A 10208-nucleotide genomic window follows, 5' to 3' on the forward strand; every position below is an offset into this window, starting at 1 on the left:
TTTGGCAACACACAACATCTTGGTACAGAAATCACCGCTTTATTGAAACTAGCGGAAGCATAGTGTGACATTACATCAAGTTGCGAGGCCAAGCGGCACACTTGGTGCGGCCGAACAATATCTGCATTATTTAGTGAACATAAAAGGGGCCTCGAGCACGACATCTACACGGCAGCGGAACAACGACGTAGCGGGACTCCATAGCACAGGGACACCAATGTGGACACGGTCTAGACATGGAAACACTCCAATCTAGTTAGACTTTCCTGAAATCTGGCATAACACGCCAGGTCAGTACATTGAATGTACTTGCAATCTCACCGCAAACATAATCATAATGACAAACAATATCATGACATTTAATCAAGTTAAATGCAAACAACAACATGCTACTCAAGCAGTGAAACCAAACTTGTGCATCGAGTCACTCGGACTCTCTTGCCAATAGGTTGCCTCGCAACCGAACAGTGCTCATGATGAATCACGAACAGAACCATACTTGGTTCAACTGGTTACCTTGTAACCAAACAGTGATGACTCCCGGATCATAAATGATACCACAACAGTCGGTCTCACTGACATCATCATGATCCAACCAGTGCAATGCAAATAACTTAGGGTGCAAGATTTATTAATGAAAGTTGATCCATGGTGTGACTTACTTACGAACTGGGCCCTTATCCGCGGGCGCGGCTATCGATAGATTATTATACTCTGTAGAGGTGGCACACTTTACCCACACCATGTAACCCATGGCCTCGCATTCCCATTCGGGTGGACCAACGGCATTCCGACAGAACTCTCCCATTGCCATGACACTCTTACGGCCACTCCGACCAACTCCCCACTGAGATTAGTCATGGGTGACCGAGCCTACCAAAGGAAAAACAACCACCGTTGTGGCAAATAGACAGTCCCAAACGGGGACAAGGTACCGTAACAACAACATGTCCACAAGGTTATGTCTGCTTACCGGGCCAGGGTAATGCACGCCCATAACCTTCCCTCGTTGGAGGCACCGAGAAAAGGCATGACAACAGGATGACTAACGACCTTCCCATACTAAGGCAAATGTGGTTGCACTTGTCAGCCCGATTCAGTGGCACCATGACCCGACCAACTTTATGATCTAAGAGGATAGGATTGTAGAGGAGATCGAGGCGCACCTGCTCGTACCCGTAGCATGGCTAGGGGTGGCCGGATGGGCTCGAAACGTAGCTCTCCAGCGGCGGCAGCGGGTGGAGCTCGTCGGAGATGGTGGTTCCGGTGAAGCAGGGCCAGTCCAGCAGCTCCAACGGCACCGGCATGCGCTAGTGGACCACCACGAACACGCCAGAGTGTTCAGTGGAGCTCGAGCGGCTCTGGAGAGGGAGGGGGCAGAGGATAGGTATCGCTGGCGAGCTCGGGACAGGGACGACGGCCAGAGGCCTGCCCGGCCGGGCTGCGGCTTCCTACGGTGGTGTGGAGGTGTGCTGAGTGTGTGTGCGGAGAGAAAGGACCTCGGGGAAAGCTATTTATAGGCGAGGCCAAGGCGGGGATCGAGAGCTGCTACCTCTTGAGCATGCGTTGGTTTTCCCTTGAAGAGGAAAGGGTGATGCAGCAAAGTAGCGTAAGTATTTCCCTCAGTTTTTGAGAACCAAGGTATCAATCCAGTACGAGACTACACGCAAATCCCCTAGTACCTGCACAAACAAACAAGAACCTCGCAACCAACATGATAAAGGGGTTGTCGATCCCTTCACGGACACTTACGAGAGTGAGATCTAATAGAGATAATAAGATAAATATTTTTGGTATTTTTGTGATATAGATTGGAAAATAAAGATTGAAAAATAAATAGTAAACTAGAACTGTAGATTGGAAAGTTATATGATGTAAAGTAGACCCGGGGGCCATAGGTTTCACTAGTGGTTTCTCTCAAGATAGCATGTATTACGGTGGGTGAACAAATTACTGTCGAGCAATTGATAGAAAAGTGCATAGTTATGATGATATCTAAGGCAAGGATTATGAATACAGGCATCACGTCTGTGACAACTAGACCAAAACGATTCTGCATCTACTACTATTACTCCACACATCGACCGCTATCCAACATGCATCTAGAGTATTAAGTTCATAAGAACGGAGTAACTCATTAGGCAAGATGACATGATGTAGAGGGATAAACTCAAGCAATATGATATAAACCCCATCTTTTTATCCTCGATGGCAACAATACAATATGTGTCGGTTCCCTTTCTGCCACTGGGATCGAGCACCGCAAGATTGAACCCAAAGCTAAGCACTTCTCCCATTGCAAGAAAGATCAATCTACCAGGCCAAACCAAACTGATAATTCGAAGAGACTTGGAAAGATATCAAATCATGCATATAAGAATTAAGAGAAGAATAAAATAATATTCATAGATAATCAAGTGCATAAAACCACAATTCATCGGATCTCGGCAAACACACCGCAAAAAGAGTTGCATCGAATAGATCTCCAAGAAGATCAAGGAGAACTTTGTATTGAGATCCAAAGAGAGAGAAGAAGCCATCTAACTAATCACTATGGACCCGAAGCTCTGTGGTAAACTACTCACACATCATCGGAGAGGCTATGGTGTTGATGTCGAAGCCCTCCGTGATTGAATTCCCCTCCGGCAAATCACCGAAAAAGGCCCCAAGTTGGGATCTCTCGGGTACAGAAGGTTGCGGCAGTGGAAAAGGTGTTTCGTGGCTCTCCCCGAAGGTTTTAGGGTATAAGAGTACATATATAGGCGAAAGAAATAGGTCGGTGGAGCTGCGAGGGGCCCACGAGGGTGGGGGCGCGCCCTCCTGCCTCGTGGCTTCCTCGCTGCTTCCTTGACGTCCACTCCAAGTCTCCTATATTATGTTTGTTCCAGAAAAGATCCTCGCGAAGGCTTCATTCCGTCTGGATTCCGTTTGATATTCCTTTTCTGCGAAACACTAAAATAGGCAAAAAAAACAACAATTTGCACTGGGCTTTCGATTAATAGGTCAGTCCCAAAAATAATATAAAAAGTTATATTAAAGCCCATTAAACATCCAAAACAGATAATATAATAGCATGGAACAATCAAAAATTATAGATACATTGCAGACGTACCAAGAGCTCGCCGGAGCTCTTTGGAGTGTCGCCCGGTGAAGAATGGCGTCAGTGAGAGGGGGAGAGGACGCCGGAAATCACACGGGGGCTGTAGACGAGCTGCGGTGAGCATAGGGGCACAGGCGCACTGTTGCCTTGGCCGCGTCATGCCTGTGCTCGCTGCGGCGAGCTCCGGCGTCGGCGAGCACCAGGGTGGAGTTATGGAGGTGCAAACGAGGATGGGGGCGCGGTTTGGCAAGGTGTGGCGGCCGGGGCAGCGAGCACGTGCGAAACAGAGACGCTAGCGCACTACAGAGCACATCGGAGGCATGCCAACCCCCTTGGATGCTCATGGTCACGCGTGAACTTTGGCATCAGGCTGAGCTAAGCGCAAACACCATGTCTGGCAGTTAGTCCTTAGTGGATTTGGTTGTTTTGCACGGTTGGCTGGGTCACAGGTGAACTGTGGGAGTGGCTTTCTTCCTGGCAAGTTTCTGGACAGAAACTTGTGAGCTTCACTAAGAAAAATTTAGTGAGAACTAAAGGCTGTGCTTTGGGGTTTACCAATCTCTTAGGAGGGTAATCAAGCTCAGAAAAGATCAGCCCCAAAAGATCAAGCAAAAATATACTTGTTGTGCACAGTGATCATTTTGTCCAAAACAGAAATGATTTTCTGTAGCAAAAATGTTACAAAAATTTATGCAATATTTTTGCTTAGAAAGGTGCCCTAGGGTTCAAAGAATATTTGTGAATTTATTCAGGATTTTTGGAGCAAGAAATCTAGGGATTGCTTTGGAGCATACTTCTCTGAAGTGATTTTCAGGGAAGAAAATGAATATTTTTCTTTTATGAAAAATATTCCTTGGGCTTTTATTGGAGTTTTTCAGAGAAGGAAAGGTGAGTTAGAGGTGGATGGGTCACTTGGGTGAAAATCAAGGGTAGGCCCAAGTGTCAAGTCCATTTGAATTGATTCAAAACTCCAAATCCAAAGCAAGTGCAAATGAAAGTCTGGAGAAAGAGAGAAGGCAAATCCAGGCTGTCACACCCACCCCCGTATATAAAGGAGGGAGAGGGGAGGAGACCGGCCTAGGCGTGCCCCAAGTGGGAGCAGTCCCACTTGGGTTCCTACTCCAATTCGCTGCCCCCTTCCTTTTATCGAAGGGGGAAAGGGGAAGGAGAGGGAGGAGGAGGAGAAGGAAAGGGGGGCGCCGCCCCCTCCCCTAGTCCAATTCGGACTCCTCCCTTGGGGGGGCGCGCCACCCCTTGTGGGCTGGCCTGCCTCCCTCCTATGGCCCCTATGGCCCATATCTTCCCCCGGGGGGTTCCGGTAACCCCCCCTCCCGATACTCTGATATGTACCTGATATATTCTGAAACACTTCCGGTGTCCGAATACTATCATCCAATATATCAATCTTTACCTATAGACCATTTCGAGACTCCTCATCATGTCCGTGATCTCATTCGGGACTCTTAACAATCTTCGGTCACCAAACCACATAACACATAATACAAATCGTCATCGAACATTAAGCGTGTGGACCCTATGGGTTTGAGAACTATGTACACATGACCGAGACACCTCTCCGGTCAATAACCAATAGCGGAACCTGGATGCTTGTTACCTCTTGAGCATGCGTTGGTTTTCCCTTGAAGAGGAAAGGGTGATGCAGCAAAGCAGCATAAGTATTTCCCTCAGTTTTTGAGAACCAAGGTATCAATCTAGTAGGAGACCACGCGCGAGTCACCACGTACCTACACAAACAAATAACAACCTCGCAACCAACGCGATAAAGGAGTTGTCAATCCCTTCACGGCCACTTTCAAGAGTGAGATCTGATAGAGATAATAACAAAGATAAATATTTTTGGTATTTTTATGATATAAATTGAAAGTAAAGATTGCAAAATAAAATAGATTGCAAACTTGTATGATGGAAAATAGACCCGGGGGCCATAGGTTTCACTAGTGGATTCTCTCAAGTAGCATAAGTATTACGGTGGGTGAACAAATTACCGTCGAGCAATTGATAGAATTGAGCATAGTTATGAGACTATCTAGGCATGATCTTGTATATAGGCATCACGTCCGTGACAAGTAGACCGACTCCTGCCTACATCTACTACTATTACTCCACACATCGACCGCTATCCAGCATGCATCTAGAGTATTAAGTTCATAAGAATGGAGTAACGCTTTAAGCAAGATGACATCATGTAGAGGGATAAACTCATGCAATATGATATAAAAACCATCTTTTTATCCTCGATGGCAACAATACAATATGTGTCGTTTCCCCTACTGTCACTGGGATCGAGCACCGCAAGATTGAACCCAAAGCTAAGCACTTCACCCATTGCTAGAAATATCAATCTAGTAGGCCAAACCAAACTGATAATTCGAATGGACTTGCAAAAATAACCAATCATACATAAAAGAATTCAGAGAAGATTCAAATATTGTTCATAGATAATCTTGATCATAAACCCACAATTCATCGGATCTCGACAAACACACCGCAAAAAGAGTTACATCGATTAGATCTCCAAGAAGATCGAGGAGAACTTTGTATTGAGATCCAAAGAGAGAGAAGAAGCCATCTAGCTACTAGCTATGGACCCAAAGGTCTCAAGTAAACTACTCACACATCACCGGAGAGGCCATGGAGTTGATGTAGAGGCCCTCCGTGATCGATGCCCCCTCCGACGGAGCTCCGGAAAAGGCTCCAAGATGGGATCTCTTGGGTACAGAAGGTTGCGGCGATGGAATTAGGTTTTCGTGGTGCTCTCCAATGGTTTGGGGGTACGTAGGTATATATAGGAGGAAGAAGTAGGTCGGTGGAGCCATGAGGGGCCCACGAGGATGGAGGGTGTGCCCAGGGGGGTAGTGTTGGAAATATGCCCTAGAGGCAATAATAAAATGATTATTATATTTCCTTGTTCATGATAATTGTCTATTATTCATGCTTTAATTGTATTATCCGGAAATCATAATACATGTGTGAATACATAGACCACAATGTGTCCCTAGTGAGCCTCTAGTTGACTAGCTCGTTAATCAACAGATAGTCATGGTTTCCTGGCTATGGACATGGGGATGTCATTGATAACGGGATCACATCATTAGGAGAATGATGTGATGGACAAGACCCAATCCTAAACATAGCACAAGATCGTATAGTTCGTTTGCTAGAGTTTTTCCAATGTCAAGTATCTTTTCCTTAGACCATGAGATCGTGTAACTCCCGGATACCGTAGGGGTGCTCTGGGTGTACCAAACGTCACAACATAACTGGGTGACTATAAAGGTATACTACGGGTATCTCCGAAAGTGTCTGTTGGGTTGACACGGATCAAGACTGGGATTTGTCACTCCGTATGATAGAGAGGTATCTCTGGGCCCACTCGGTAATGCATCATCATAATGAGCTCAAAGTGACCAAGTGTCTGGTCACGGGATCATGCATTACGGTACGAGTAAAGTGACTTGCCGCTAACGAGATTGAACGAGGTATTGGGATACCGACGATCGAATCTCGGGCAAGTAACGTACCGATTGACAAAGGGAATTGAATACGGGGTTGCTTGAATCCTCGACATTGTGGTTCATCTGATGAGATCATCGAGGAGCATGTGGGAGCCAACATGGGTATCCAGATCCCGCTGTTTGTTATTGACCGGAGAGCCGTCTCGGTCATGTCTACATGTCTCCCGAACCCGTAGGGTCTACACACTTATGGTTCGGTGACGCTAGGGTTGTAGAGATATGAATATGCAGTAACCCGAAAGTTGTTCGGAGTCCCAGATGAGATCCTGGACGTCACGAGGAGTTCCGGAATGGTCCGGAGGTGAAGAATTATATATAGGAAGTGCAGTTTCGGCCATCGGGAGAGTTTTGGGGTCACCGGTATTGTACCGGGACCACCGGAAGGGTCCCGGGGGTCCACTGGGTGGGACAACCCATCCCAAAGGGCCCCATGGGCCAAAGTGGGGAGGGGAACCAGCCCATAGTGGGCTGGTGCGCCCCCCTTGGCCCACCCCATGCGCCTAGGGTTGGGAACCCTAGGGTGGGGGGGCACCCCACCTGGCTTGGGGGGGACTCCACCCCTTGGCCGCCCCCCCTAGGAGTTCCCATCTCCTAGGGCCGGCGCACCCCCTAGGGGGCCTATATAAAGGGGGGGAGGGGCACTACACCCTTGAGTCTTGGCACCTCCCTCTCCCCTGCTACACCTCTCCCTCTCGCAGTATAATGGCAAAGCCCTGCTGCGGTGACGCCCTGCATCCACCACCACGCCGTCGTGCTGCTGGATCTTCATCAACCTCTCCTCCCCCCTTGCTGGATCAAGAAGGAGAAGACGTCACGCTGACCGTAGGTGTGTTGAACACGGAGGTGCCGTCCGTTCGGCGCTAGGATCTCCGGTGATTTGGATCACGTCGAGTACGACTTCCTCATCCCCGTTCTTTGAACGCTTCCGCGCGTGATCTACAAAGGTATGTAGATGCAATCCGATCACTCGTTGCTAGATGAACTCATAGATGGATCTTGGTGAAACCGTAGGAAATTTTTTGTTTTCTGCAATGTTCCCCAGCAGTGGCATCATGAGCTAGGTCTATGCGTAGTTCTCTTTGCACGAGTAGAACACAATTTGTTGTGGGCGCAGATGTTGTCAACTTTCTTGCCGCTACTAGTCTTATCTTGCTTCAGTGGTATTGTGGGATGAAGCAGCCCGGACCGACCTTACACGTACGCTTACGTGAGACTGGTTCCACCGACTGACATGCACTAGTTGCATAAGGTGGCTAGCGGGTGTCTGTCTCTCCCACTTTAGTTGGAGCGGATTCGATGAAAAGGGTCCTTATGAAGGGTAAATAGAAGTTGACAAATCACGTTGTGGCTATTACGTAGGTAAGAAAACGTTCTTGCTAGAACCCTTTTGCAGCCACGTAAAACTTGCAACAACAATTAGAGGACGTCTAACTTGTTTTTGCAGCAAGTGCTTTGTGATGTGATATTGGCAAAGTTGTGATGAATGATGAATGATATATATGTGATGTATGAGATCATGTTCTTGTAATAGGAATCACGACTTGCATGTCGATGAGTATGACAACCGGCAGGAGCCATAGGAGTTGTCTTTATTTTTTGTATGACCTGCGTGTCATTGAGAAACGCCATGTAAATTACTTTACTTTATTGCTAAACATGTTAGCCATAGTAGTAGAAGTAATAGTTGGCGAGCAACTTCATGGAGACACGATGATGGAGATCATGGTGTCATGCCGGTGACAAGATGATCATGGAGCCCCAAGATGGAGATCAAAGGAGCTATGTGATATTGGCCATATCATGTCACTATTATTATTTGATTGCATGTGATGTTTATCATGTTTTTGCATCTTGTTTACTTAGAACGGCGGTAGTAAATAAGATGATCCCTCATAATAATTTCAAGAAAGTGTTCCCCCTAACTGTGCACCGTTGCAACAGTTCGTTGTTTCGAAGCACCACGTGATGATCGGGTGTGATAGATTCCAACGTTCACATACAACGGGTGTAAGACAGATTTACACATGCAAACACTTAGGTTGACTTGACGAGCCTAGCATGTACAGACATGGCCTCGGAACACAGAAGACCGAAATGTCGAGCATGAGTCGTATAGAAGATACGATCAACATGAAGATGTTCACCGATGTTGACTAGTCCGTCTCACGTGATGATCGGACACGGCCTAGTTAACTCGGATCATGTTATACTTAGATGACTGGAGGGATGTCTATCTAAGTGGGAGTTCATTATATAATTTGATTAGATGAACTTAATTATCATGAACTTAGTCTAAAATCTTTAAAATATGTCTTGTAGATCAAATGGCCAATGTTGTCCTCAACTTCAACGCGTTCCTAGAGAAAACCAAGCTGAAAGACGATGGTAGAAACTATACGGACTGGGTCCGGAACCTGAGGATCATCCTCATAGCTGCCAAGAAAGAATATGTCCTACAAGCACTGCTAGGTGATGCACCCATCCCACAGAACCAACATGTTATGAACGCTTGGCAGACATGTGCTAATGATTACTCCCTCGTTCAGTGCGGCATGCTTTACAGCTTATAACCGGGGCTCCAAAACCGTTTTGAGCGACACAGAGCATATGAGATGTTCGAAGAGCTGAAAATGGTTTTACAAGCTCATGCCCGGGTCGAGAGATATGAAGTCTCTGACAAGTTCTTCAGCTGTAAGATGGAGGAAAATAGTTCTGTCAGTGAGCACATACTCACTATGTCTGGATTACATAACCACCTAACTCAGCTGGGAGTTAATCTCCCGGATGACGCGGTCATTGACAGAATCCTTCAGTCGCTTCCACCGAGCTACAAGAGCTTTGTGATGAACTTCAATATGCAGGGGATGGAAAAGACCATTCCTGAGGTATTTGCAATGCTGAAATCAGCAGAGGTAGAAGTCAAAAAGGACCATCAAGTGTTGATGGTGAATAAAACCACTAAGTTCAAGAAAGGCAAGGGTAAGAAGAACTTCAAGAAGGACGGCAAGGGAGTTGCCGCGCCCGGTAAGAAGCTGCCGGGAAGAAGCCAAAGAATGGACCCAAGCCCGAGACTGAGTGTTTTTATTGCAAGGGAAGTGGTCACTGGAAGCGGAACTGCCCCAAATACTTAGCGGACAAGAAGGCCGGCAAAACGAAAGGTATATGTGATATACATGTAATTGATGTGTACCTTACCAGCACTCGTAGTAGCTCCTGGGTATTTGATACCGGTGCAGTTGCTCACATTTGTAACTCAAAGCAGGAGCTGCGGAATAAACGGAGACTGGCGAAGGACGAGGTGACGATGCGCGTCGGGAATGGTTCCAAGGTCGATGTGATCGCCGTCGGCACGCTACCTCTACATTTACCTACGGGATTAGTTTTGAACCTCAATAATTGTTATTTAGTGCCAAGTTTGAGCATGAACATTGTATCAGGATCTCGTTTAATACGAGATGGCTACTCATTTAAATCCGAGAATAATGGTTGTTCTATTTATATGAGAGATATGTTTTATAGTCATGCTCCTATGGTGAATGGTTTATTCATAATGAATCTCGAGCGTAATGCTA

This window comes from Triticum urartu, chromosome 5 (assembly GCF_003073215.2).
Source record: "Triticum urartu cultivar G1812 chromosome 5, Tu2.1, whole genome shotgun sequence".
Taxonomy (NCBI): Eukaryota; Viridiplantae; Streptophyta; class Magnoliopsida; order Poales; family Poaceae; genus Triticum; species Triticum urartu.